The sequence below is a fragment of the Myodes glareolus genome, chromosome 17 (genome assembly GCF_982192425.1).
Source record: "Myodes glareolus chromosome 17, mMyoGla1.1, whole genome shotgun sequence".
Lineage (NCBI taxonomy): Eukaryota > Metazoa > Chordata > Mammalia > Rodentia > Cricetidae > Myodes > Myodes glareolus.
This window is the reverse complement of record NC_142042.1, coordinates 54,454,375-54,481,291: the sequence shown is the minus strand read 5'-3', so window position 1 is coordinate 54,481,291 and position 26,917 is coordinate 54,454,375. Positions and strand designations below refer to the sequence as shown.

Below are 26,917 nucleotides of genomic sequence, written 5' to 3'. Positions count from 1 at the left end.
CTCACCAAAGAAAGTAAACCGTATTGTCCCTACCTCATGACTTCACAAGTAGTCATTGGATTGGGGCATGCTGCCGTTTTTGTCTTTGCTAAATTGGCTGGCGACAGTCATCCGTGATGTGTAATCAAACACCTCTCTGTGGTAGTCTTCTATTTTGGTACTTCTGTGTGAACAAGCGAGGGAAACTTGGTTACCAGACACAGGTCTGATGGGGTGGGGTGGGGTGGGTGGGGCGGTTAGATGGGGCTGGGAACTAGGCTCCACTCATCCCAGTCTCGCAGAGTGAAACTGGGCTACTCTTGCAGCAGGCACAGAGCCATGTGCATACCTGAGCAAGATCGTGTTGCCGGCAGGAGCGCTTAAGCGTGAGTCTCAACCGGGTGTGGCGACCTGGTCGGCACGGGGAGTGGGCATCAAAAGCATCCGGCTCGGGAGTCCAAACCCGGGGCCAGGTGCGTTACTGGCATCTCTCTACTAACTAATGTTCCCAAGGAATGTTTGCTCACTGAGTTGCTTTATGGTTTTCTTAAAGGAGGTGCTGTTTGCTCCTGATACAACTAGGCTCTCCCTCGAGGTACGGGTCCGTCGCGTGTGGTTGGTTCGACTGCAGATCCGGAAACAGTTTTGGCTCCGCCAAGCTTGGGCCAAGGTCGCAGCAGGGAACCAACGAGCACTCTGGCGCACTAGAGTCGGGGGGCGGAGAGACCGCCAGGCGTGGGTTTTGGGCAGGGTGCAGGGTGCAGAGGAAGGGCGGAGCCTGTGGATGGGCGTGGGGCGTGTCCAGGCCAAGAAGGGGCGCGTTCGAGGGCGGGGACTGCGATCTGCGGGGGCGGGACGAAGAGGCCAGAGTTGGATCCCAGAGGCCACAGATGCGAGTCTCGGATCCTTGCGGGAGTCGGTGTCGCGGCCCAGGCAGGTAGGCGACGGGATGCGGCCGGGGAATGAGGCGGCGGGGCCTCGGTTTCTCAACTGTAGGCGTTGCCCCTGGGGCGTCCCGTGTGCGTGTGCCAGTGGTCTCCAGGGAACTGGGCACCTTGGGCCAAGGGAAGGCGGGTGGCAGCCTGCGTGCGAGCCGCAGGCGCGGTCGGGGGCGCGGGCGGAGGAGCCGGGGCGCTCGTCACCCTGAGGAAACGCGCCTTTCAGGCGGTCTTGAACTTGGACGTGCCCGGACGGTGCACTTGAAACAGCGGTAAAGAGTGTATGCGTGCTCTTTGCCTCCAAACAGTCTGGCAGGCTCAATAGTGGAAGTCGTCAAGTAGTTTTTTAAGTAAAAAAAATTCAACAGTGGGCCTGGAAGTACAACCGTGGAGTAGCCAGGAGAGAAGATGATGATTAGATTATGAGTCAGTAGGCTCCACTCTGGAGCTCCGGCCCACAAACAAAACGTCGCACCTCCACCAGAGTAACTTTTCCCAGCTTATTTCCCCTCAGTGTAAAACTGGGACGCCCATGGGTGTTCTCATGGTCAAAAGACAGGAGTGACCGCGTTCTGCAGATGTCAGGCATTGTTTGATATACACATGCGCCCTGGAGCATGTATAGTCTGTGAAACTACTAAGTGCTGAGCGCACAGTAGGCGCCCCGTAGACCTTTATCTCAAAGCTGGTGATTCGCCTACAGTACGTTAGATAAGTTCTAACTTCTGTCTACTATGTAAATAAGCTATTTACGCTTCTTTTCCACACAATCACCATTGTTTGGAGAGTGGATCTATTCTTAACAGAGCCATGAACTTTTCTAAAATAGCATACTATCTCTATAGTGTTGTGGAATCATTTGCCATGAAAGTTTGTACCAATCAGAGAGAGACTCTTTTCCTCGGCCTTAAATAAAGTAGTCACAGTTGAAGATATCTGATCAAGTGAGCTGAGAGGATTGCTTCAAAGCAGGACTTAAATTTGTTTTTGCAAATTGAGGGGCTGTTTATAGGAAGATCTGAATCTTCTAAAGCAGTTAATATGTAGCTGTGGGTTTTGTACAGTTTTTGTTATAGATGGCTGTGTCCTTTCCTTGTACAAATTTAGGGGGAGATGGGAAATTAAAAAAAGGAATAGCAGGCTGTAACCAGGAGGCTTCTATTAGGGGTACTTACGGGTGCCTGGAGTGTTTCAAAGGCAGAAACCTGGAGCTGCAGTAATTGTCTCGTGGCCTTCCCTTAGTTTGTCGAATGTGGCAGTAGACTTTTTTTTTTTAGACTCAGAAATATCAGTGCTTTTGATGGAGAACCGTAGGCAGCCTCTTTCCTTTTCTAATTTAAAATGTAAAATTAGGAATGTGGATGTAGCTATTGGTGATGTATGTACCTACCACACACAGAGTCCTGGGTGCAGTCCCGGTACTTCGTAAACTGGGCATGGCGATTCCCACCTCCCACCCCAGCATAAGAGAGGTACACGCTGGGGTTCAAAAGCTCAGGTCATTGATTGTATGGTGAGTTTGAGGCCAGCCTGGGATACGTGTGACTCCACTACCGTGCAGAACAAAACAAAATAAAAAATTCCTCCTATTAGAGGGTTAGAGAGATGGCTTGGGGCGTGAGGGCACTTGCTGCCTAGTCTGAAGACCTGAGTTCAGTCCCCAGGATGTGTAGAAGGAGAGAACCAGCTCCTGCAGATTGTCCTCTGACCTCCAAATGTATCCCACCACATTGCCTCCCCCACAAAGTAATTAATAAAATTTATTCATTATATGTGTGGGCACACAGGGCACACACACACAGGACACACGTTTAGAGGGCAAGAAACAATTCGTGAGACTTAATTTTCTTCTTCTGTCCTCTGGGTTCTGGGATGTGAATTCAGGCTCCGTGGCAAGCACCCCTCCCTGCTGAGCTGTCTCATTGGCCCTTCTATTCTCTTGCTTTGTAGGTTGAATCTAGGGTCTTGTGACTGCTAGAACTCTACCACTGAGCCACACCCCCATCCCCAGCTGGAAGTCGTATAATTATTACTATTTGGTTTTTTCGAGACAGGGTTTCTCTGTAGCTTTGGTGCCTGTCCTGGAACTAGCTCTTGTAGACCAGGTTGACCTCGAATTCACAGAGATCCGCCTGCCTCTGCCTCCCGAGTACTGGGATTAAAGGCGTGCGCCACCACTGCTCGGCTGAAATCATATGACTTTTAAATGATCTGTAGTGGTCCTTTTGCTATAGGCAAGGGTTTTAAGTACTGTATACCATAGTGGAATTAAGTGGAGGACTAGAGGGGAAATTACTAGTAAATAATTTTGTGTTCTTTTAAGAGTTTTCTTTGTGAGGCTGGAGAAAAGACCCAGTGACTAAAAGCACTGGATGCTCTTCCAGAGGACCTGAGTTCAGTTTTCAGCACACATGTCTGGTAGTGTTCAACTGCCTGAAACTCCAGCTTCGTGGGATCTGATATCCTTTTCAGCCTTCCACAGATGTATATGTAGAATATGCTCACATAGATATATATATATATTAAAATTAAAAAATGAAATTTATGCCCTGGCAATGCTGAAGCCTGTATATTGCAGCTCTGTTGAACTTGTCCATGTTGGGTTTCATGGTCTAAGTTGATGAGGACAACTGACCAGGTCACTTTCTCAAGAGAGCACCAGATCTCATTGCAGATGGTTGTGAGCCACCGTGCAATTGCTGGGAATTGGACTCAGGACCTTTGGAAGAGCAGGCAGTGCTCTTAACTGCTAAGCCATCTCTCCAGCCACACACACACACACACACACACACACGTAAATAAAAAATAAATCTTTAGTCTAATATAATGGCACATGCCTTTAATCTTAGCACATGGGAGGCAGAGGAAGTGTATTTCTATGAGTTCAAGGCCAGCCTAGTCTACATAGTGAGTTTCAGGCTAGCCAAGCTATTATGGTGAGTTTTGTTTTAAATTAAAAAAAAACTTATAGAAAAACGTTTTATTTTAACATTTTCAACAATCCAGTGGGAAAATAGGTGTTTTGAAACTTTTGTTTTGTTTAGTTTTTGAGACAGGTTGGCCTTATGTAGCTCAGGCTATCCTCAAACATACAGTAAATTCTGTCTAGATCCGAGTGCTAGGATTGTGTTTGCCACTGTGATTGTCTAAAACTATTTTTCAAACCAGCTTTAAGCATCTTCTGCATAATGAATTTACTGAAAATTTATTTGTTGATCTTATAGGTCTAACTAACACCTTGTATTTGTTTTACTTACTGAGCAACTATCAAGGCATAGTTGAGAACCTACACTGTCGGCATGCATGGGAAGGAGGCCCCCCTTCCTGGGAGCGTATGTGCTCCTTCTGCTGAGTGGGCTAAGAAAGTACCGGAAGCCATTTGGAAAGCTCAGTGCAGGCAACGTCCTGAATTTATTTTGTGTATTAGCTTTTTAGCCTCACAGAAATGTACCACTGAGGGATGCTGTCATCATGAGAGGCACAGAGAAGACAAGTAACCGCCTGCCACCAGGCCAGGCAGCAGAGGTGTCAGGCTGCAGTAATCCTGAGCCCAGCTCAGTCTCTGCTATATATTGAGTTTCAAATTCTGTAAGACACAGTGAAATCCAACAGGTATTTAAAAGACAGAATTTTTGTGAATCTCAGACAGGCAGAGAGAGAGAGAGAGAGAGAGAGAGAGAGAGAGAGAGAAAGAGGGTGGGAGGGAGAAGAGGAGGAGGGACAGACAGAAAAACTGGTATTACAAGATATAGAGGCATGTCCAAGCTACAATTTAATTATACTTTGTATGTAAAACTTTTTTTTTCTTCTGGTGAATGACATGGGATTCTTCTTGTTTTTAAACTCCCAGCCACTTAGGGCATTATCTTAGCAATATAAGATGTGCCTGTTTTCAGTAAGGAGTTTAAAATACCTGTTCTCAAACCATGACTTAAATGTTAGAAGCAGGAGAAGGAATGTCCCAGTCATGGTGGTTATACCTGTAACCCTAGCACCTGGAAGACTAAGACAGGAGCCAGGGAATTTTGTAGGCTGGCTTGGGCTAAGTAGGGAACTCTGTCCCCAAACAATAAATAAAGCCACTATAGTTTTAGTATTATAATAGAGGTATAAATATAATTGAACGGGAAACAATGTGGTGGGGGGAGGGCTGTAGAAAAGGTGGAATCAATACCATATTTGAATTGATTTTGAGGGATGATTAGGAGTCTGTCCAGCTTGGGGAAGGTATGGATGAGGGCCAGGACTCTTTGTGATGTACGGTAAGTTCGAGAAACACGTTCTGGTTACGAAAGTCAGAGGTCCAGAGATGGGTGGTTGGGCTAAAAATAATGTAGAAAAAGAAAATTGCAGAGCACGGTTGTTTATTACATTAGATCACTGCAATTGCTAGGTAAGTGTGGGGGGTTTAGGCCCCCTGACTTGGAATAAAGAAATGAGTGATTAAGTTCAGCTCGGAAAAATCTTTCACTGTAGCATATGGTATTGAAGTTGTTTTTTTTAAAAAAATACTTTTTAAGTAACATGAATTTTTAACAAATACATAGTGTAAAGCTATGATTCGGCGGGGGCAGGGGGATGAGTCTGTTGACACCAGTTATTGGAGAGAATCTGTGTGTGAGGACTTTGCAACTGAGTCTAGAGACAATGGAGAGCCAGAGAAGGGTTAGCAGTCATTAGACAAGATTACACAGTGATGGTTCTGTGTGGTGGCTGGATTGAGTGAAGCCAGGCAAAAGGCAGGGAGATAGGTTTGGAGGTTGATAAGATGAATAGGCCAAGTTGGCTGCTGAAGTACTCCTGGCGGGGCAGATGAGGATCTGGACGAAAAGGAGAGGGCAGTCATGAAGGCAGGGGGTGGGGAGTGTTCAAGAATCCATTAGCGGAGGAGCAAAAAAAGGCAATGACTTTGTTTCTTAGCTTGGAAAAATCAATGACGACAGAGGCTGGCTTTATTACTTTTTATGGGATGGGGTGATAATGTCTCTGTTCTGAACCTGTTGAGTTTTGCGGTGTCTGTAGAGCAATGAGATGCAGATGTCAGGCAGGATCCGGAGCCCAGGATGAGGGTGGTGGGTGATGCAGATCTCAGAGGTAACCAGCTGAGGTTGACACTGGTGCCCAGACGCACTCAGGAAGAGAGCTTGCCAGTTGTCATGAAGCGCTCAGATGAGCTTTAATGGGAAGTTAAACAACTTTCAGGCTGAGATGTAGCCTGGGTGCTAAAATGCCTGGGTCGCTTGGTTGAAGCCCTGCAACCAGCCTCCACCGTGTAAGACTAGGTGTGGTCCTCGCCTGGAATCTTAGCACCAGGGAAGTAGAGGCAGGGGAATCAGAAATGTAAGGTCATCCTGGACTGCATAGGAGTTTGAAGCCAGCCTGAGCCTTATCTTAGCCCCCCTCCCCCCGCTTTTTTTTTTTTTTTTTTTAAAAAACAAGCCCTTTCAAGTAATTTCAATGAGAGACTGGGTGTAGCTCAGTTGGTAGCGTGCCTGCCTAGCCTGCTCGAGGCTTTGGGTTTGATCCCAGATTCACATAAGCTGGATGTGGTGGTAACAATCTGTACCCCTAGAAGAGGTAGGTGGAGGCAGGAGAGTCAGGAGTTCTACGTCATCTTCAGTTCTACAGTGAGCTCACAGCCAACTGGGGCTACACAAACACTTGGGGGCTGGAGAGATTGTTGAGCAGTTGAGAGCCCTTGCTGCCGTTGTGGAGGGCCTGGCTTCCGTTCCCAGCACCCACGTGACACAACAGTCCAGGGAGTATAATGCCTTCTTCTGGCCTCCCAGGGCCCTGCACATATGTGACACATTTATATACATACAGGCAAAACACTCATACACATAAAAATAAGCCTTTTATAGCTGGGCAGGGGTGGCACAAACCTTTAATCTCATCAGAAGCGGATGTGTCTCTTTTTCAATAATAGCCTAGTATACAGAGGGAGCTCCAGGCTAACCAGGGGTACACGGGGAGACCCTGTTGAAAAAGAAATGGTTTCTCATCTATGGCATTGGCAGGTAATTTGAAGGTTTGTTCCAGAAGACACCAAATTCTTGAGACTTGTTCTTTATTTACTCTGAAGAACTATCGTTTTGTATTGAGACTAAAAAACTTCCATCTCTGAGCGCGCTGCTATTTTTACCACTTACGGCAGCTCATTGTTTCAGCCGGGATTTTCAACCCTTACCCAGTTAAATGCGAAAGAATGAAACGGACTCCTAAGTGAACCTGAGAAGCACATAGCATTGTCCATGTGTTTTCCACGCTGGAGGTAGGAGAAATTGCCTGTATCATTGAGGTGAATCTTTTCTGATTTTAGTTCTTACGTGATTTATGTCAGAATTGAAAACAGTGATCAGATATTTGATTTAAACTATATGCTGTGCTTTATAAGGTGATGGAAGTTATTGTTCAGTGAACCTTGTGTGTGCGTGTGTGTAAAACCACACCAGCATTCTCTTCTGCTATTGCTGCCCTTAAGCGATTTGCTTTTGATTTTTCCACATCATGGCTTCCCTCTGTCTTCTCCCACCCACATCATGGCTCCCCTGTCGTCTCCCACCTCACTTCATGGCTCCCCTGTCATCTCTCACCCACATCATGGCTCCTCTGTCATCTCCTCCCCACATCATGGCTGCCCTCTGTCGTCTCCCCTTTTGCTGTCGAGTGCCTGCTTTCTTTGTGTTTGCCACTTTCCCAGAACTTGGTTTCTCACCACAAACATCCCTTTTCTTAGCCCCTTAACTGAGACTTCAGACTTGCTGTTTTGAGACAGGGCCTCCTGTAGCCCAGGCTAGCCTTAAACTTTGAGGCATCCTCCTGCCTTAGCCTCCTCCAGAGCTCGCCCAGACTCTGTTTTTGCTGTTGTCACGTCTTTTTCTCCTTGGCTCCCCTGACATTCTGTGTGCACTCCTGAGAAGCAAGGCATTCCCCCATTTAAGGGTAGTCAGTAATTTTCCTATCTTTGGTTCAAGTTTATTTTCTTTTTTACTGTGTCCAGGTTCTGAGAGTTTAAGAATTATATAGTTCATCCACTCTGTGAATCATGTTCTCCAACGTCAGCTAAGCATCCGTCCGCTAATCTGTTCACCACAGCTCAACATTGAGCAGCTCTTAAAGATCATATCCTGAGGTTGAGACAGGAGGCTCAGAAGTTTAAGGTTAGCCTGAGATACTACAGTCAGGATCTATCTCAAAGTAAACAAACATGCAATTGAGCTATTCCCAGATAGCCAGACCTTTAATTCTTATCATAGATACTCCCTTTTTACTATAGTAGGGTCATATGACATGAACAGAATCAACCAACTTGGTTTCACAGTACACACATTTTCTCATCTTTCACCTCTGTAAGAACTGTCACCGTTCTTCAATCCTTAGTACCTCTGTCTTTCGCCAGCCCTCCCTTTCTCCCCCTTTCCTTCATGTTCTTTCTGTTAGGAATATTCTTAAGACGAGCCTCTCTGCCGACGCAAATAATTCCAATCAGACCAAATTAGACCGAATAAAAGATGCCCATGTTTAATGCAGCGCTCCCAGGACAGGAGAAAGAGACAGCAGGAGAGACCACACAAAACCCAGAGACCATGTGTTCATTCTCTGGGCAGCAGCCTAAATAGCCTGTGGGAGTGGTCCTGACCCTCGCTGGGGAGGGGTCACTGCTTGGCGGGCTTTCCGGGAGGTGGAGTCCAGACCAAGGCAAATCCCAAGGGAAGGGGGCTTCCAAAGATGGATGCTGGGTATTACATTTGCCCTTGTTCCTCTCTTTCCTTCTTCCCCTAAAGCAACAGTTCTCAATCTGTGGGTTGTGACCCTTTCACAGGGGTCAGCTAAGACCACTGGAAAACACAGGTATTCACATTATGATTCATAATAGTAGCAAAATTACAGTTATGAGGTAGTAACAAAATAATTTTATGGTTGGGGAGTCACCACACCATGAGAGCTGTATGAAGGGGTCGCAGCATTAGGAAGGGTGAGAACCACTGCTCTAGAGTTTCCAGAAACAGACGATTTCCCCCAGCTTTCAACTGTTGCACTTGAAGTCGTTCCCTCATTTCTGTTTTCACGGTATCTTTTAGACTTTCAAGTAAACGTCATATCCATACTTGGTCCGTCTTCCTCCTCGTTGGCCGTCACCAGCCCGGGTCATCTGTGTTAGTTACTTTTTTCGTTCCTGTGATTAGATCTCAGGCTAGAAGCAGTGGGTGAGGCATTTTAGCTCCCAGTCTTTGGGGATACAGTCCGCCATGCTCTGGCAGGCATGGCTGCCAGTGTGTGAGGCATGCGTCATATGTCTGCCCTCAGGAAGCAGAGGAGACAGGGAGTCCAGCCCGGCTTACCAAACTGTAAGGCCGGCCTCCAGTGACTCCTTCACTGAGGCTCCACCTCCTAAAACTTCCATAGTCTTCGAAACTGCACCCCGGTCTGGGGATGCTTAAAACTTGAGCATAGGGGAACAGTTTACACTGAAATCACACCACCATCCTTTTGAAAACCTTTATTTTATTCCCTGTGGCCACGTGCATGGACCCTGACTCGATCCTTAGCTGTATGACTTGAGTCTTTAAGGGCCTTTCCTCCTGTGACAGCTGTGACCGTCGCTCCCTGACTTGCTTTCCCGTTATCTGGTGGATTCTAATCTGTGACAGATATTCTCGGAGATCCCAGCTTTTACTAAAGCCCTCTGCTGGGGCTGGAGCTCAGGTGGAGCACTGTGCAGGGCTGGGGCTGGAGCTCAGGTGGAGCACTGTGCAGGGCTGGGGCTGAGCTCAGGGCTGGAGCATTGTGCAGGGCTGGGGCTGAGCTCAGGGGCGGAGCACTGTGCAGGGCTGGGGCTGGAGCTAAGGGGCGGAGCACTGTGCAGGGCTGGGGCTGGAGCTAAGGGGCGGAGCACTGTGCAGGGCTGGGGCTGAGCTCAGGGCCAGAGCACTGTGCAGGGCTGGGGCTGGAGCTCAGGGGCGGAGCACTGTGCAGGGCTGGGGCTGGAGCTCAGGTGGAGTACTGTGCAGGGCTGGGGCTGGAGCTCAGGGGTGGAACACTGTGTACGATAGGGCTATAGCTCAGGGGTGGAGCATTGTGTACGGTTGGGGCTATAGCTCAGGGGTGGAACACTTCTGTAGCATGTGTGAAGCCCTGGCTTCAAACCCTTGTACTTTCTCCCCCTCCCCCCAAAAAAGCTCCTGTGCCAGTGGAACCCATGTACTCTTGCTTTGTTTTTTCACAAAGTCTGATTGAGATATTCCTACCTCTTCAAGCCTTTGGCTTCTCCTTCTCTCCCCTCTTGGCAGATAATCATGCTTACTATTTCAAAGCAGGGAAACAGTAAAAGCCTCCGCTAGAAGTTCCTCGTCGTGTCCCCCTTAAGCCTGCAAATCTGCCTGCATCCCTGGTCCTTCGTCCTTCGCTTGTCCATACTCCTGCTCCTGGTGACTGCGCACCTCGCCAGGTCCCATGGGAGGTCCCTGCCTTCTCTCCCTTCTGGGCTTCTGTTCCCTATCCTTGTTTCTTCCCCTTTCCTTCCTGACGCCTTCCCACCCAGGTTTAAATATAACTTCTTTCCTGTGCTAAAGAGAAAAGCTCTCCTGCACCCAGTGTTCCTTCCCAGCCCTCACTGGGTCATCCCCTTGCTGCCGGGTTGGGTTAACTCCTTGAAGGATTGTCTACAGTTGCTGCTCCCGTGCGTCATGGCCCCATCCACCCCTAGTTCACTGCCATCTCGCTGGCAGCATCCTCCTTACCGCTCGCCCAGGTCCTGATGACCAACAGACACTCCAGTCTCGGTCTTCCTGTCTTCTTGGCTTCTGCAATTCTGAGCACTCCTGTGATCTCTCCGGTCTTTTGTCTACTTTTGTGATTGAGTTACCATCTATGGTACATGTATACTGACTCAGAATACCTGAGAACTGGCCTGTTCTGGACTGGCAGTGTTTCTGGAATTTATGAGATACTAATTTCAGCAGAGTGATGACTTATAAAAGCAATTAAAAACAGTCGTATTTCCTTAGCAATGAAGAGTCATATGGCACAGAATGATAAGTTTGCGCCAGATGTGGTGGCATGCACTTGTAATACCAATTACTTCAGAGACTGAGGCCGGAAGATTACAAGTTCTAGCCCCGCCAGGGCTGTGTACTAAGGTTGAGAAGTTCACACGGAAGCCATGAGATACCTTTGTTACCAGAGGGGCTAGAGCTCAAAGGCAGCAGTTCTAAGTGGTGGGGAGATAAGAAGGGACTAGATTCCTATTTGCTGCTGAGAGTGTAGTTTAGTCCAACCGCTTTGGAAAAGTGTTTGGCAGTATGTTGTAGTAATAGACCCATCCCATAACATAGCAATTCTAGATAATACCAAAAAAGAATTATGTCTATCAAAGATATACAGCTTTTTATTTTGTGATGCCAGGAATCCAGTGTGTGTCTGACACGTACTAGGCAAGTAAGTGAGCTCTACCCCTGCCCTCCTTACCAGCGTGAGCCAGGTCTACAAACAGTCCATATACATATCAGCAGGACAGGAGATGTAAAAAAGTAAATGCTGACATTTTTACCATTAAATAGAATTCTATACAGCAACAAAAACAAAGAAAACCCTCATATATACAACAAATTAACCATACAGATATTATTTTGTACAAAAGAAACTCTGCAAAGAAGATACATACCGGAGCTGGAGAGACGGCTCAGTGGTTGGGAGCACGCTCTGCTCTTCCAAACCATCAGAGTTCGATTCCCAGCAGCCACATCAGGTGGCTCACAATTACCTGTGACTCCAGCTCCACGGCAGTCTGACCTCTAGCTCCTGTGAACACCGCCACGCATGTGCATACCCACATAAACACACAAACACATACACAGAATTAAAAATAAATCCTGAAAAAAAGAAAGATATACTGTATTTTTTTAATGAAATATAAGAACAGTAAACTCTAAGCCATGGATAGAAGCAGAATGTTGGTTCTCTCAGCCTTGGTTACTTCCCAGAGTCCAGCTCTAGTGGGGTTCAGATCCTAAAGAGAAGGTGTGGAGTTGGCGGTGAGGGGGGATAGAGACAAGTTCTGAGGGTGAATCAGGTTGACTGCCCCTTTATTGAAAAGAGGATACACTTTATTTATTTGTTTGTTTGTTTGTTTGTTTGTTTTCAAGACAGAGTTTCTTTGTAGCTTTGGAACCTGTCCTGGAACTCTTTCTGTAGACCAGGTTAGCCTCAGACTCACAGAGATCCACCTGTCTCTGCCTTCTGGGTGCTGGGATTAAAGTCCTGTGCAGCCGCCGCCACCACCACCACTCAGCTAAGGCTACACCTTTTATACTCTATAATTGCACTAAGGATTAAATGGGGGAAAGGGAGAAATGACAAGGTCGTCGCAGGCTTTCTCAGTCTCTGATCACCAGCCACACCCCAGCTCATTTCATGTGTTAATGGAGGCCAAAAGTTCCTCTTGCCAGAGTTTTGACTCTCTTTTTAGCAAGCAGGAACTTTCCTCAAGCCCCTGAGAGAATGGGGGAGGGGGGCAGTATTTAAATACCTGGCCTTGGGAAAAGGACTTTCTTGGACACACACACACACACACACACACACACACACACACACACACACACGCACGCACGCACACAAGATCAGGAACTCCATTATAGAATATTGTAGGTTTGTTTTTTTTTTTTGTTTTTGGTTTAGTTTATATAGCTTAAGTTTAAAGTAAGCAAAGACAAGGCGAGACAGATTTTTCTGTGAGCCTGCGTAGACCTTGGGAATGTATAAATCTTGACTATCAAATGTACCTTATTATCAACCCTATGTCACTTGTCTAGATCTAGCAGGTTGGTGTTCACTTCTGTGGGAACAGGCAGAGTTGTCACACTATATGGTTCCATGGTGGCAGAGATTTTTTCCAAAGAACTCTTTTGTTTAAAGAGGCTGCCATTTTATACATTTTCATCCTTCAAGCCCGGCACAAAATTTCTCAAAGAAAAAGGCATAAGGAACGCCTATAACACATAATGAGAAGCAGTACAAATAAAAGTCACATGATCACAGTGGGATCACCCAGTCATCACGCTCTGCAAAAGCCACGTGACCACAGTGAGGTCACCCAGTCATCATTCTCTTCTCATTCTGAGGGAAATGAGAGCTGTCCCCCTCCCCAGCACCATTTGAGAAGAGGAGACTGGACAAAGGATAGGTGTGTACGGCATCCTAGTTTGTGTTAGTGGGGGTTAAGTAGATAGATGCATGTGTGTACTTTAACACAGAGTCTATAGAAAAAGATTCCGCCTAGAGAAATGGTTTTTCCCTCTTGTATTTGTGTCTCCCTCCATATTGGCACACGGATCTCTAATCATCCTTCTTACGATGTGTAATACCCAGTCAGGGTGCTGCTGGTTGCTAACTCTGTGTGCTGACACATAGAAACTGGGTGAGAGGCTGAGATGCACTTGACAGTGCTCTGCCGTGCACTGGCCCTGACAGCTCACACTCCACATCTATCAGCCCACATGGTACATCCCCTCTCATTCTGTTCTAGCTCCAACTGCCCGTGCTGGAGCATCCTTTCTGGGGGTACCACTGCTTCTGCTCAGGTGAGCAGCTCTTCTACACAGAGGCTTTCCTCACCCTTCTCTGGCATGTTGGGGATAGAGATCTATCTTCTCCACTCCATCTGCTGGTTTTAGGGCCCCACTGTTCAGGGAGAGAAGTGCTTTTAGTAACAATAATAACTGTGATCGTTTCTAAGTGATATTGTAAACCTGAAGGTGTTTGATGTGTTGCAAACCTAGCAGTATGGTTCCCAGACGAAGTCGTGTTTCTAGCGTTCTAAATGGTAAGTTGAGGGAGTTGAGACATTTGTCTGATGACCAAGTAAAAAGGTGGTACTCGTGGTGCTTTGATTTTCCCAACCATGCTTGTTTACTTTCTGTCGCTGTGACATAAAACACCTTGGCCCAAAGCAACCTGGGGAGGAGAGGGTTTATTTGGGGTCATAGTCCATCATCTATAAAATTCAGGACATGGATTCAAGCAGAGGCAAGAGCCATGGGGGAATGCTGCTTAATGGCTTTCTCAGCCCCTTCCTTCATCTCTCCCTCCCTTTCTCCCTCTCTCCCTCCCTCCCCCCTCCCTTTTTCCTCCACCCCTCCTTCCCTCCCTTCCTTCCTTTTCACCCAGAGACCTCTTGCCCAGGAAGGCTGGGTCCTCCCACATCAATCACTAATCAAGAAAATGACCTACAGACATGCCCACAAGCCAGTTTGGTGAACAAAATTCCTCAATTGAGAGCCTCTCTTTCAAATATATTTAGGTCTATGGAAGTTGACAAAAAAAAAAAAAAAAAAAAAACCCAAGCCAGCCTACCAAGCGAGATGAACTATACAAAGAACACATAATTTGGGAACGTGAGTTGAAAACTGTGAACTCTGTCTTCCAGCTTTTAGCTTGGAGCAAGACAGGAAGTTCCATGTTATAATGGATTTAGATTCGTGTTTTGGGGTGAACTCCTTATGTCTTTAAGTTCAGAAATCTTGAAAACTGTCAGCCTTTTATGTAGCTTTAAAATGAAAAATAAGAAGATACAATTATAAATACATTCTAATTACAGCTACATAAAAATAGTCTCATAAAAAAAGACCAGGAGGAAACACCAAAATAGACCCGTGATTATGTAGGCGTCTAGAAGTACAGCTGCCCCCGGGCCGTCAGGACTCTAGCATTTCTAAAAATAATATTAATGTGACTGTATGACTTTCAAAAGCGTTGCAGTTTATTTACTTATCTATTTGTGTGGGCACTCATGGTATGCGTGCAGTCTGAGGACAACCTGTGGGGATCTGTTTCTTCCTCCCACCGTGGGGCAGCGGCTCTGAGGCAGGTAATCAGGCTTGGTAGCAGCACCTCTCCCTGCTGAGCCATCTCTCCAGTCCTACCTTGTGACTTTGCAAACTTTCTAAATTGTATCTCTTGAGTGTCTGGGAGAAATTGCAGTCTTCAAACACAGTGGAAGTGAGGGTTTTGCTGGCTTTCTGGTGCTGTGTTAAGTGGCCATGTTTCAGTTCGGGGCAGCTAGTGCCGGCTTCACACAAGGTTTCTTAAGGATAATTAGATAAAAAGATTAAGATTTGTTTAATTATCTTTTCTAATGTTGAATTAATGTATACAATTTTAAAAGCTTTATGGTATGAAAGTTACGTTGAATATAATTTCCCACCTTGTAGTTTGTAAAACTTCCTGTGTGCTGAAACTTCATTTGGTTGTTTTACCTAAGACAAGTTTTGTTTATTTACTTGTTTTATTTATTTTTTTGTTTGTTTGAGACAGGGTTTCTCTGTCGCTTTGGTGCCTCTCCTGGCACCAAACTAACGCTTGCAGACCAGGCTGGCCTCGAACTCAAGAGATTCTCCTGCCTCTGCCTCCTGAGTGCTTGGATTAAAGGGGCGCGCCACCACCGCCCGGCTCACTTGTTTTATTTTGTCTTTAAGATTGCCTTGCTATATAGCCCTGGGTTACCTTAGACATGAAATCCTCCTGCCTCAGACAGTTTTGTGCTGAGGTTACATGTATGGGCCTAGCTTTCCTAAGCCATTCTTAAGATTTTATTTTTGTTTATGTGTGTATTTGTGTGAGAGCGCCCAGAGACGGAGAGGCCATTGGAGCCCCTACAGCTGGAGAGACAGCCAGTTGTGAGCCTCTCAATGCAGCAGCTAGGAACAGACTCTGGAAGAGCAGCCGTGCTCTTAACCACAGAACTGCCTCTAGCCCCACCATTTTTATTTCTTAACTTACTGCATTCTTTCTTTCTATCTCTCCGTCCATCCAACCACCCATCCATCCATGTGTCTATCTATCTATCTGTCCTGGAACTCGCTCTGTAGACCAGGCTGGTCTTGAACTCGCAGTGATCCACTTGTCTCTGCTTCCCAAGTGCTGGCATTAAAGCCATGCACCTCCACTGCCTAGCTAGCCCTATCATTTTCCATTTTAAAAAAACTAGCTTGAGCCGGCTGTTTTTATCTGCTGGGAAAATGCAAGATATCAGGTCCTCCTACTTACATATCTCTGGAACCCTAGTTAAGCACAGAGTGGCTATCTTGAAGTTCCTTTCCCAGGGTTCTGGGCAAGCACATACTCTCACCCCACCCCCCTTGTACCTTTAAAGGCTTCGCCATTGTCCCTTGAGATGATGACAGTTGATGCCCACCCTCGAGAAGGGTCATGAGTAATGTCTGCAGTCAGCCATGTCCTGTTCTCAGATATGGGGCGTTTGACTCCTGTTGTTTGGGTTTCGACCTGGGAGAACCCTGCTGAGAAGACAGGAAAGCTGCACATAACATCCTGTTCAGTCCCGGTGGTGTTGTGTCTGCACCAGCGTCACCTAGGTAGTGGTTAAGCACAGGAGCCCGGGCTTTTTCAACCAGTTTACCCAGCCTTTGCTTTCTTGGCTAAAAAGAGAACCAACACCGATTGAGAAATAAGATGCACCCTAGAGCAGAGGGCTGTGTGCTGGGGAAAATCACCACCGTCAGATTCCTACGTCAGAAGGTGTTCCCTACCACTCTTGCCTCTGTGATTTTAGAAATAGCAAAACATCCTAATTTACAGCATGAGACATCCTAGTTCCACAGTGTGCTCTAATAGTGAAGAATCCATAAGTAACTAGCTTATCTACAAGATGGCAGGCCATTATTCAAATTACTAATAAAATCTGCCTTTTTGGAAAGCAATTTAATTCGCTTTTTAAAAGTTAAAAATTTGTTTTCCTTAATAAAACAACTATGAAGGGCAATCCTTGTCTCAAGACAGTTGTGAGAATTGGTGCAGTAATGACAGTGGATGTTCAGAACAGTGCTGGCACACATAGCCCTGCTGCTATACACGGTCCTGTTAGCACTTAAATATATTGCCATGCAAACATAGCTCTTTTGATCTTGGATTTTCTATCTTTCTTTTTTTGCTATAACTCTTTATTCATTCATTCAATCATTCATTCACTCATTCATTGGTTTTTCAAGACAGGTTTTCTCTGTGTAACTTTGAAGCCTGTTTTGGAACTCACTTTGTAGACCAGGCTGGCCTCAAACTCACAAGTTCTGCCTGCCTCTGTCTCCTGCGTGCTGAGATTGAAGGCGTGTGCCACCACTGCCCGGCTCTTTTTTGGTGTAAGTCTTTAAAGACTCATGTATTTATGTATCTGAGTGCTCTGTCTGCATATGGGTCTGCACACCAGAAAAGGGCATTAGATCACACAGATGGTGTAAACTACCAAACTGTGTACTGTGCATTTCTTTTACTTTCACCAGCAGGAAGAGAAACCTTAGAAGATAACTCAATGGCTTGAAAAACCAGTGGAATATTCTATTTGAATAATAGCCAATCATCCTGGGAGCTATTTATATCTTGACCATTAGAGAACACACTGTGTAAATTAAGCAGTCTCATGCTACGTGTTGCTATTTCTGAGATACGTCTCTCATTTTCCATGAATGAGAGTTTTTTGTAGCTTTTCACATCACAGATGGAATAGGTAGTGCAACTCAAGAAAACCTTCATTTGTGAGAGACCAAGGATGGCAAGAGTGTTTGGGGCATCTTCTCCCAGCACACAAAGCCCTCTGGCTTCCCGTGAATCTAATTTCTGAAGTCTGTGCTGGGCTCTAGGTTCCAGGACAACTTTAGAAACCAGAATTATCTTCCAGAGGCAGTTAGATGAAGAACCAGCTCACATTCCCGGAGGTCTTGAAGGCTTTCCCTTTGGTTTCTATTTTACAAATGCTAGAGGTTGAGCCCATGGCATCACACATGTGCTGCTGAGCTGTATCACCATCTTAGAACTCTGGTTACTTATGAAGCATGACCGTTCTTGTGTTTTCTGGCTTCCATAATATGTGGACTGAGAGGAATGTCTTTCTAAATACCATTAATGGGCAGGAGAGATGGCTCAGCAGTTAAGAGTACTGGCTACTCTTCCAGAGGACCCAGGTACAATTCCCTGAACTCACGTGGAAGCTCACAACTATTTGTAACTCCAGTCCCAGGGGATCTAAGGCTCTCTTCTGACCTCCACAGATACTGCATACACATGGTGCACAGACACGCATGCAGGCAAAACACCTGTACACAATGTAATGATCTGTCCTGTCCCTTTAAGACACAAGCCACACCCACTCCTTGCCCCCATCAGTCAAACTGATTTTCATCTTCCAGTGTGAGCCCTTCCTTTTCTGTCTCTCTCCCAGAGAGGTAGCTGCTGCTTTGGTTCCTCTCCTCCCCCGTTTCTCTCTGTCTCTTTCTCTATCTCTCTCTGCCTCTCTGCTCTTCTTCCCTTTTATTCTTTCCCCTCCATAACCCACTAAATAAATATCCAACCTCACTCTGCATGGCATGCCTATCCATCTCTCTCTCGCCTGCCACGTGGCTCCCTGCTTGTGACCTGCAGCATGGTCTCATGGCGTGTCCATCCATCTGTCTCTCCTCGTGGGACTGGCTGCCCCGTTGAGGTCTCTCACCCACCACGCGGCTCCCTGCCTGTGACTCACTGCCCCTCGTGCCCCACTGCAGCCACTTAGGGAACTGCATCATCCCTGCCTGGGACTGGCTGCTCTTGGGACCTGAAGCCCGCTGCCTGCTGCCACTTCGGGGACCTGTGGTGTGGTCTCCGGACCTCCTGCCAGCTGCAGCCCCTTGGGGACCTGCAGCATTTTAATTAATTCATTACATTTTATTATAACCATTACACACATAACAAAGGTTAAAAAAAGCCACTTTTCTTCCTCTAAACCTGTGGTAATTATCTCTTTTATTTTAAAGCTTGTTGTTACCCTACAAACTAGTGGGATTCCTTGTAACATGTTTATACTTACATGTCATTACACCTTGTAAAGAGTGTGTGTGTGTGCACATGAACTCACAGGTCCACATACACCTCCATGTGGGCCAGAAGAAGGTATCAAATCTCCTGGGTTCGGAGCTCAGGTGACTGCACTGGTGCAGGGAACCAAACCAGCTCCCCTGACAGAGCAGCAAGTACTGAAGCCCTGAGCCCTCTCTGGATCTCTTTCCCTGGGAACCGGGAGCCTTGTGTGAAACTGTGCTTCTGCTGGGTGGCAGACAGGGAATACAGACAGTTGGTTCTTATTCCTTCTGTGCTAATTATTTAAGTGAGTAATGTTGGTATTCATTATACTAAAATATTCTATGATGTAGTCTCATTAGTATTAGTTACTTTTTTATTGCTGTGACAAAATACCACAATCAAAGTGACTTATAGAAGAGAGAGTTTATTTTGGGCTTATGGTTCCAGAGTGTTAGAGTCCAAGGTTCATAGCACAGGTGACAGGTGACAGGTGGCAGGTGACTAGAGCAGTTCATAGGTCGTCACCAGTCTTTTTTTTTTTTTTTAAGATTTATTATGTATACAGTGTTCTGCCTCCATGTATGCCTGCAGGCCAGAAGAGAGCACCAGATCTCATTATAGATGGTTGTGAGCCACCATGTGGTTACTGGGAATTGAACTCAGGATCTCTGGAAGAGCAACCAGTGCTCTTAACCATCTCTGCTCTCTCTTTGCCCCTTCTGTGCCTCTTCTCTCTCCTCTTCCAATAAACCTCCTATGTGAGCTCTGTTGCATGGTGCGACTCCTTCCGCTGTTTCTTTTCTAATTATAACAGCTCTCCTCCCCTGACTCTGCTATCTCCAACATCTTGGTGTTCCCAGGCAATCCTGGCTTCGCTGTCACAGCTTCATGCAGTGGCCTCTCCAGGCCCCTATGTTGGGACACCCCTGACACATGCCTGACCACAGTGGCTTTCCTTAGTCATGGGGAATATTCCATAGGCCCTTTCTTGTATCCTGGACTCTAAAGCCAGAACCTTGAGGCCGAAGCTGCTTGTTTTGCTGCAAGTTCTGCTGCTTGTTGGGGCTGGAACATGGCCCGATGGTTCATGTACGTCTTCACCAGCTTTCTTTTTTCCAGTGGTTTCTTTTACCACTGCCTAAGCTTGACTCTCCTGAAATTCGATCTATAGGCCTGACTGGCCTCTGCCTGTCTCTGTCTCCTGAGTCCTGGGGTTAGGGGTGTGCACCACCACACCTGGCTCTAAGTTTTTCTTTAATTCCTTTTCACAAGTTGGAAGTTTAGCTGGGTGGGGTTTTGCCCTGAGATCACCACTCCCTTTGTTCCATTTAACATCAGGATTTTTAAAAATTTGCTTATCTTTTCTTTTCTTTTCTTTCTTTCTTTTTCCTTTTCTTTTCTTTCTTTCTTTCTTTCTTTTTTTCTTTTTTTTTTTTTTTTTTTTTTTTTTGAGACAGGATTTCTCTGTAGTTTTGAAGCCTGACCTGGAACTTGTTCTGGAAACCAGGCTGGCCTCGAACTCACAGAAGTCTGCCTGTCTCTGCCTCCCGAGTGCTAGGATTAAAGGTGTGCACCTCCAACGCCAGGTTTTGCTTGTCTTCTTGAACCCAGGATTTAGCTCCATTCCATTTCCTGGTGCCCCTTTTCTCAAATTGTTCATTTTGTGACTTTCTTTGCCCAATTTGCTCCTTTTCCTTATAGATTACAATAGAGTCAACACTAATCATAATTACCTGACAGAGTCGATACTAGGCTGGTTTGAAATCTTCTCTGCCAACGCAATTAATCCAAACCTCTTCACTTTAGCCTCAGGCAGATTCTTTGGAAAGGGCGGAAAGCAACCACACCCTTCACCAAAATTCCACCAGGGTAGTCTCCAGGCCACGCCTCGCAGTTCTTGTTCCCCTCTGCACCACTAGGATGGTCCATTAAGCCCCATTAAGAGCATTCAACTGCTTTTCTAATGCAAAGTCTCAGGGTCCACATTCCTCCAAACAAAAGCGTGGTCAGGCCTGTCACAGCAGTACTCCAGTGTCTGCCGCCATCTTCTTTCTCAGTTAGGGTTTTATTGCTGTGAAGAGGCACCTTGGCCGTGGCAATTCTTATAAAGAAAAACTTTTCATTGGGGCTGGCTTCCATTGTCATCATGGAGGGAACACAGTGGCACGCAGACAGACGTGGTGCTGGAAAGGGAGCTGAGAGTTCTATATCTGGATCCCCAAGCAGCAGGAATTGACAGCCACACTGGGTGTGACTTGAGCCCACCCCTAGTGATGTACATTGTCCAGCAAGCCACACCTCCTAGTAGTGCCACTCTCTATGGTCCTATGGGAGCCATTTTTATTCAGGCCACTACTGCTGGACCACCTTGCTAGTCACAAACTTTTCGTTAAATTTTTTATACATTTATTTATTCTATATATGAATGCTTTCCCTGCATGCACATATGTGCACTGTATACATGCCTGGTGCCCAAGGAGGCCAGAAGAGGATGTAGAATCCCCCAGAACTGGAGCCAGGATCCTTTAGAACTGAAGCCACAGATGGCTGTAAGGCACTCAGGTCCTAGCAAGGTCAGTAAGTACTCTACACCACTGAGCCATTTCGCCAGCCCCCTCAAACTTCTTTTTCATCGTATCTGGGACCGAGCCATTCATTCTGCAGATCTTCACTGAGGAATTGCTGCTTGGTGCATTCTCTCCTAAGTGCTGGGGACGTAGTAGTGAAGGAGTTTATATTCCAATAGAGGCCAACAGTATGTAAACAAGTGCAGCATTTGAGTGAAGATGCTGCCCTGAGATGCCCACCTTTCTGTGATGTGCTTCCTCCCCCTACCTGGAGGGATGGCTCAAGGGCTAAGAGCACTTGCTCTTACAGCAGACCTGGGTCTGTTCCCAGCTCCCACATGGGCAGCTCACAGTCGCTAACTATAACCTCAATTCCAGGGAATCAGATGCCTCCTTTTGTCCACCTTAGGCACCAGGTCCACCCACATATGGCAGACCACACACACACACACACACACACACACACACACACACATCTTAAGGCTTTTTAAAAACCCAAATAAAATCCATGTTTATTTATAAGTAAATATGAAATGGAGTGAGAAGTGATGGTGGCCTAGGTCAGTATGTTAATAGTGAAGATGAGAGGGGGTCAGGATTAGAGATGTGTTAGTGAGGTGGAGTCACCAGGAATGACCATTGTATTGTAATGAGGTTAATGAGGTCCATAGCACGTAGACCCTCCTGTAGTAGACCCTCCCCTGGTACCTGCTAAAATAGATGAACAGTGAAGAGGAATTGGAGTCACTTGGCAGGGCTGTATGAATGGTGTGGGTCACCGGCTCTAACAGCCACACAGCGTTGTTTAGACTCATGTGTCAGCCCCTAAACAGAATTTTCATTTATCAACTAGCATTTTAAAATTCTTTCACTTAACAAAAACCTCAAAACAGTCCAATGACGAGCGCCAGAGACCTGAGTGGCCCAGGCGACCATTAAGTTTACACTTTGAAGCACCCTTCACTTTTCTTACTCTGCAGTCACGTACAGTAACTGCCAAGTTTATGTTATGTATTACAAACACTTATTAACATTTTTTGAAGTTTCTTTTCTATATTGGGAGCCATTTCAGTTATTTACATGGCAATTCCCTCTGACGGGAGAGAGATAAAAGGCCGAAATCCCACTGTGCTTCTTTGAAGATTTATTATTCAAGTATTAATCAGGGAAATGGAAAAAGCTTGAGAAGTTTAAGCCAATTTGACTCTTGCTTTTATTCGTTTGTTTTTTTCTCCAGTGATTTGGTTGTTTTTCATTTGCTAGAAAACATTTTTAGCTAAATCCAAAGACGAATTTTTGTTTGTTTTTTGTTTTTGTTTGCTTGTTTTTTCGAGACAGGGTTTCTGTGTAGTTTTGGAATCTGTCCTGGAACTAGCTCTTGTAGACCAGGCTGGCCTCGAACTCACAAAGATCTGCCTGCCTCTGTCTCCCAAGTGCTGAGATTAAAGGCGTGCACCACCTCTGCCTGGCCCAATGAGGAATTTTCTTCGAGATTTATTTCTGTGTACTTTATCAGAAATGGTGGCACAGGCCTATAATCCCAGGACTTGGCAGAAGCAGGTGGATCTGTGTGAGTTCAAAGCCCTGTCTGGTCTACATAGCAGGCACCAGGCAGGCTACCTGGGGCTGCATAGTAACACCGTGACTCAAAGTTATCCAGGGGCTTTACAGGTTAAATAATATATACTGACATTTCTATATAAATACGTTTAATAGAAAATTTTTAGAAAGAAAGGAAGGAAAAACAGACTGAGCAGTTTAACATCCTGCTGCTTCCCAAGCAGGTTCTTTGCTCACCTTTTTCTGCAAAATGGTTCCGCATCTCCTCATGCCAATGTCGGGTGGCACTCTGAGGTCAGCCTGTGCTGAAGAGCGTTTACCTGACCGTTCACACTATCTCCCTTTCATCTCATCCCTAGTTTTCCCTAGCAGGAAAGACTCCAGTGGATTAAGGTTCCTGAGTTCATAGAAAAGATACACAATTTGCGGCAAAGAATAATTCAAGGGTCCGGACAGTGGTGGCACTCTCGCCCTAATCCTAGCACTTGGGAGGCAGTTCGAGGCCAGCCTGGTCTACAAAGTGCATTCCAGGACAGCCAGAGCTGTTACACAGAGAAACCTTTTCTCAAAAAACGAAACAAACGGGAAAAAAAGAAAGAAAGAAAGAAAGAAAATAAAAAGAAAAAGAAGAAGTATTCAAATTTGGAACCACAGTGTGGTGGTATGTACAGGAGGCACAGGCTTGGTTAATACTTGGTTAAGTAAGCTTCACAGAAACACTTTATAGCTGCTATCGGGTATACACATTACATCGTAAAGTTAAAGGGCTGTTGGTATAGCTCAGGGGTAGAGCGTTTGCCTAGCTTTTGCAAAGTCCCCAGTATAGCCAAAAAATTTAGCAATGTAAAAAAGGTAGATTCTGATAAAGGAATTAATAGGCTCTGTTATTTCTATCCTAGGCACTGCACAGTGTTTTTTTATCTCTTATTTAAACTCACACGTTATAAAAATTTGAATAGTCTGTATCTTTTGTGGAAAAGGTGCTGATCTCTTTGTGCCTGTTTCCCCATCCACAAGTGAGGCTTCCAGCAATGTCTGGCTTTGTTGTTAAACAGTCAGATGCAGACTGGGAAAGGCGCTCGGTGGTAGATTAACATTGCTAGAGTAGAGCTGTGCACAGCCCATTCTGAATGCTCCAAGGTTGATGCTGCCATCGCCGTGGGCATCCTCTGGATAAGGAAGCCAAATTTACTTAGGAGGGGTCAGTAACTTAAGGGCACTGCTCAGCCGAAAGCCGGATCTGGTGTGTCTGAACTGTGTGTGAGGCCAGTGGTGACTGTTCAGTAGTAGCTGCAGATGACTTGGTATGACTGGACTACGCGTAGACGAGGAACACACATGGCAGAGGGCAGAGTTAGAAGCTGAAAGTCTTGGCTGTGTTAAAGAATAGGAACTGGATCGTACCGGTACCACAGCAGGAAATAGGTACACATATAATTTTACCATTTAAACCAGGATCTATGTATTTATTTATTTGTTTATTTTGTGCAGCTGTGTTGTGCACATATGCATGTGTGCCTGCTCTCACAGAGGGCACACTTAGGTCAGACATGGTGGCAAGCACTTTTACCCCCGAGCCATCTCGCCAGCCCCAGAAACTATCTTTAAAGGGAGTAAACCTGTGACCCTGTTTTATGTATGAACTTATAAAAGCAGGGGTATTTTGAAAGCTTTGAAATTGTGTACAGTTGGCTTTTCCAATTTTTTTATAGTTTAGATTTACTTTATTTTTAATTGTGTGTGTGTGTGTGTGAGAGAGAGAGAGAGAGAGACAGAGAGACAGAGAGACAGACGGACAGATGGACAGATGGGCTGACTACAGACAGATATGTGCATATAAGTTCAGTGTGCAAAGACCAGGAGACGGTGTTAGTCCCTAGCGCTGGACTCACAGGTGGTGTGAGCCACCTGATGTGGGTGCTGGCAACGGAACGTGGCTCCACTGCAAGAGCCGTCCATGCTCTGAACTGCTGTGCCTTCTCTGCTGCCCTGCTTTTGCCAATTTAAAAATATTAGTTACGTGTATTTCCAATTTTGTTATTATTCTGTTAGTGTTGCCTTGAACCTTGAGTCATAGGGAAGGTCAAACAATTAGATAGATTTGTTTAGGAATACATTAATAGAGTCATCCCTTAGCATCGTGGGGTTTGTGTCAGGACCACTTCATGGATACCAAGATTTGTGGATGCTCAAGATCCTCATACAAAACGGTGCAGGGCAGCCTGTGCTCATCATCCTCACGTGGCGAGTCCACTCTGGGTGGCCAGAGCAGCTGGTAGAACGGGAACACAGCTCAGGTCTCTTTTATACTGTGCTGGGTCGGGGATAGTGGCAAAAGACATCTCTGCATATTTAATACAGACACATTTCCCCTCCAAGGGTTTTTAGTCCACGGTTGGCTAAGTCCAGAGATGTAAAGCTCACAGATACAGAAAGGCAGTTTAAAAATCAGATGAGTTAGTACAGCTGTGCCTGTCTCTTATTAATTGAGGGAATTAAGTCCACTAACTTAATTTATTTCATATACTGGAGATGATTGGAAGGTATTAATTCAATTTCAATAGCAGAACCTTAGGTTACTTCTTTTTAAAAAAATCTGCTGCTCATTGGAAGTGTTGTAGATGGTGGAGCACCCCGAGTCCAGTGGTTCTCAGCCTTCCTAATGCTGCGACCCTTTAATACAGTTCTTTGTGTTGTGGGGACCCCAACCATAAAATTACTTTGATGCTACTTCTTAACTGTAATTTTGCTAATGTTGTGAAAATAATGTAAATATTTGCTATGCAGATAATCTTAGATAAACCCTGTGAAAAGGTCATTCGACCTAGCGGTCGCGACCCATAAGTTCAGAGCAGCTGCCTTGAATCTGTGGCTTGTTTAGGAATAGCAGCCTAACTACACTGAGTGGGATTGGGACAGGGGACAGGTAGGCCATTAGGGTTGGAGAGACAGGATAAGGGCATACATTAATGTTGTCATTGTAAGAGGGAAGAGTGAGACGTTTGTCAGCATGTGTGCTGGCTCAGCCCCGTAGACCGGGTAGGTAACTGTCTATAAGTGTGGCAGCCACCGTTTTCTGTAATAATGCTATAGCCCTCATCACATGCTTTGTGCATGCTTTGCATACTATTCACTCTGTCCTCCACGTACTGAACCGACAAGGCTTACTCCCTTGTAGAAGTGAAAAGTTAAAACTCTTGAGAGGTTAGAAGAGTGTGGGGGGGGGGGGGGTCTGGAGAGATGGCTTAGTGGCTAAGAGCACTAACTGCTCTTCCAGAGGTCCTGAGTTCAATTCCCAGCAACTACATGGTGGCTCACAACCATCTGTAATGAAGATCTGGTGCCCTCTTCTGGCATGTGGGCATACATGGAAGGAATGTTGTATACATAATAAATAAATAAATCTTTAAAAAAAAAAGAGTCTGTGTGGTGGGTGGATTAGAGGGGATTTAAATCCAGATGTCAGCTCGGAAGCCTGTACTCTGGTCTGTGAGCCATGACACGGCCCTCACACGAAATTCATGTCTCCTTAAGTGGTATAGTATTCTTTCTTCTGTGGTTTGTCTCCTTCATTGCCAAAGTGAGTGATTTATTCTACTCCCTGAGAAACAGGTCACATTCAGAGAATCATCTTCTCTCTTTACTCTTAAAAGGAATTATGTGTGTGTGTGTGTGTGTGTGTGTATGTATATGTATATGTATATGTATATGTATATGTATATGTATATGTATGTATGTATTTTTTCCTGAGACAGGGTTTCTCTGCATAACACCCTGGCAGTCCTGGAACTTGTTTTGTAGACCAGGCTGGCCTTGAACTCACAGAGATTCACCTGTCTCTGCCTTCCAAGTGCTGGGATTAAAAGTGCAAACATGTCCAGTGTATTTATTATTTTTTAATGTTTCTTTAAAAATACATTTATTTTTACTTTGTGTGTGTTTTCCTGTCTGCATGTATGTGTAACATGTACAAGCAGTGTCTACAGAAGTTAGAAGAGAGTAGCAGATCCCTGAAACTGCCACCATGTG

At 45.7% G+C, this 26,917-nt stretch overlaps 1 protein-coding gene across 1 annotated transcript in view; it reads left to right on the top strand.

The window, feature by feature from the left end:
- Window positions 1-823: 823 nt before the first annotated feature.
- Dennd2c (DENN domain containing 2C) overlaps window positions 824-26,917 on the top strand; it is a 73,359-nt gene continuing 47,265 nt past the window's right edge. Inside the window, exon 1 of the mRNA XM_048442238.3 lies at window positions 824-916. The gene's annotated coding sequence lies outside the window, so the exon portion shown is untranslated. The remainder of the gene's footprint in view (window positions 917-26,917) is intronic.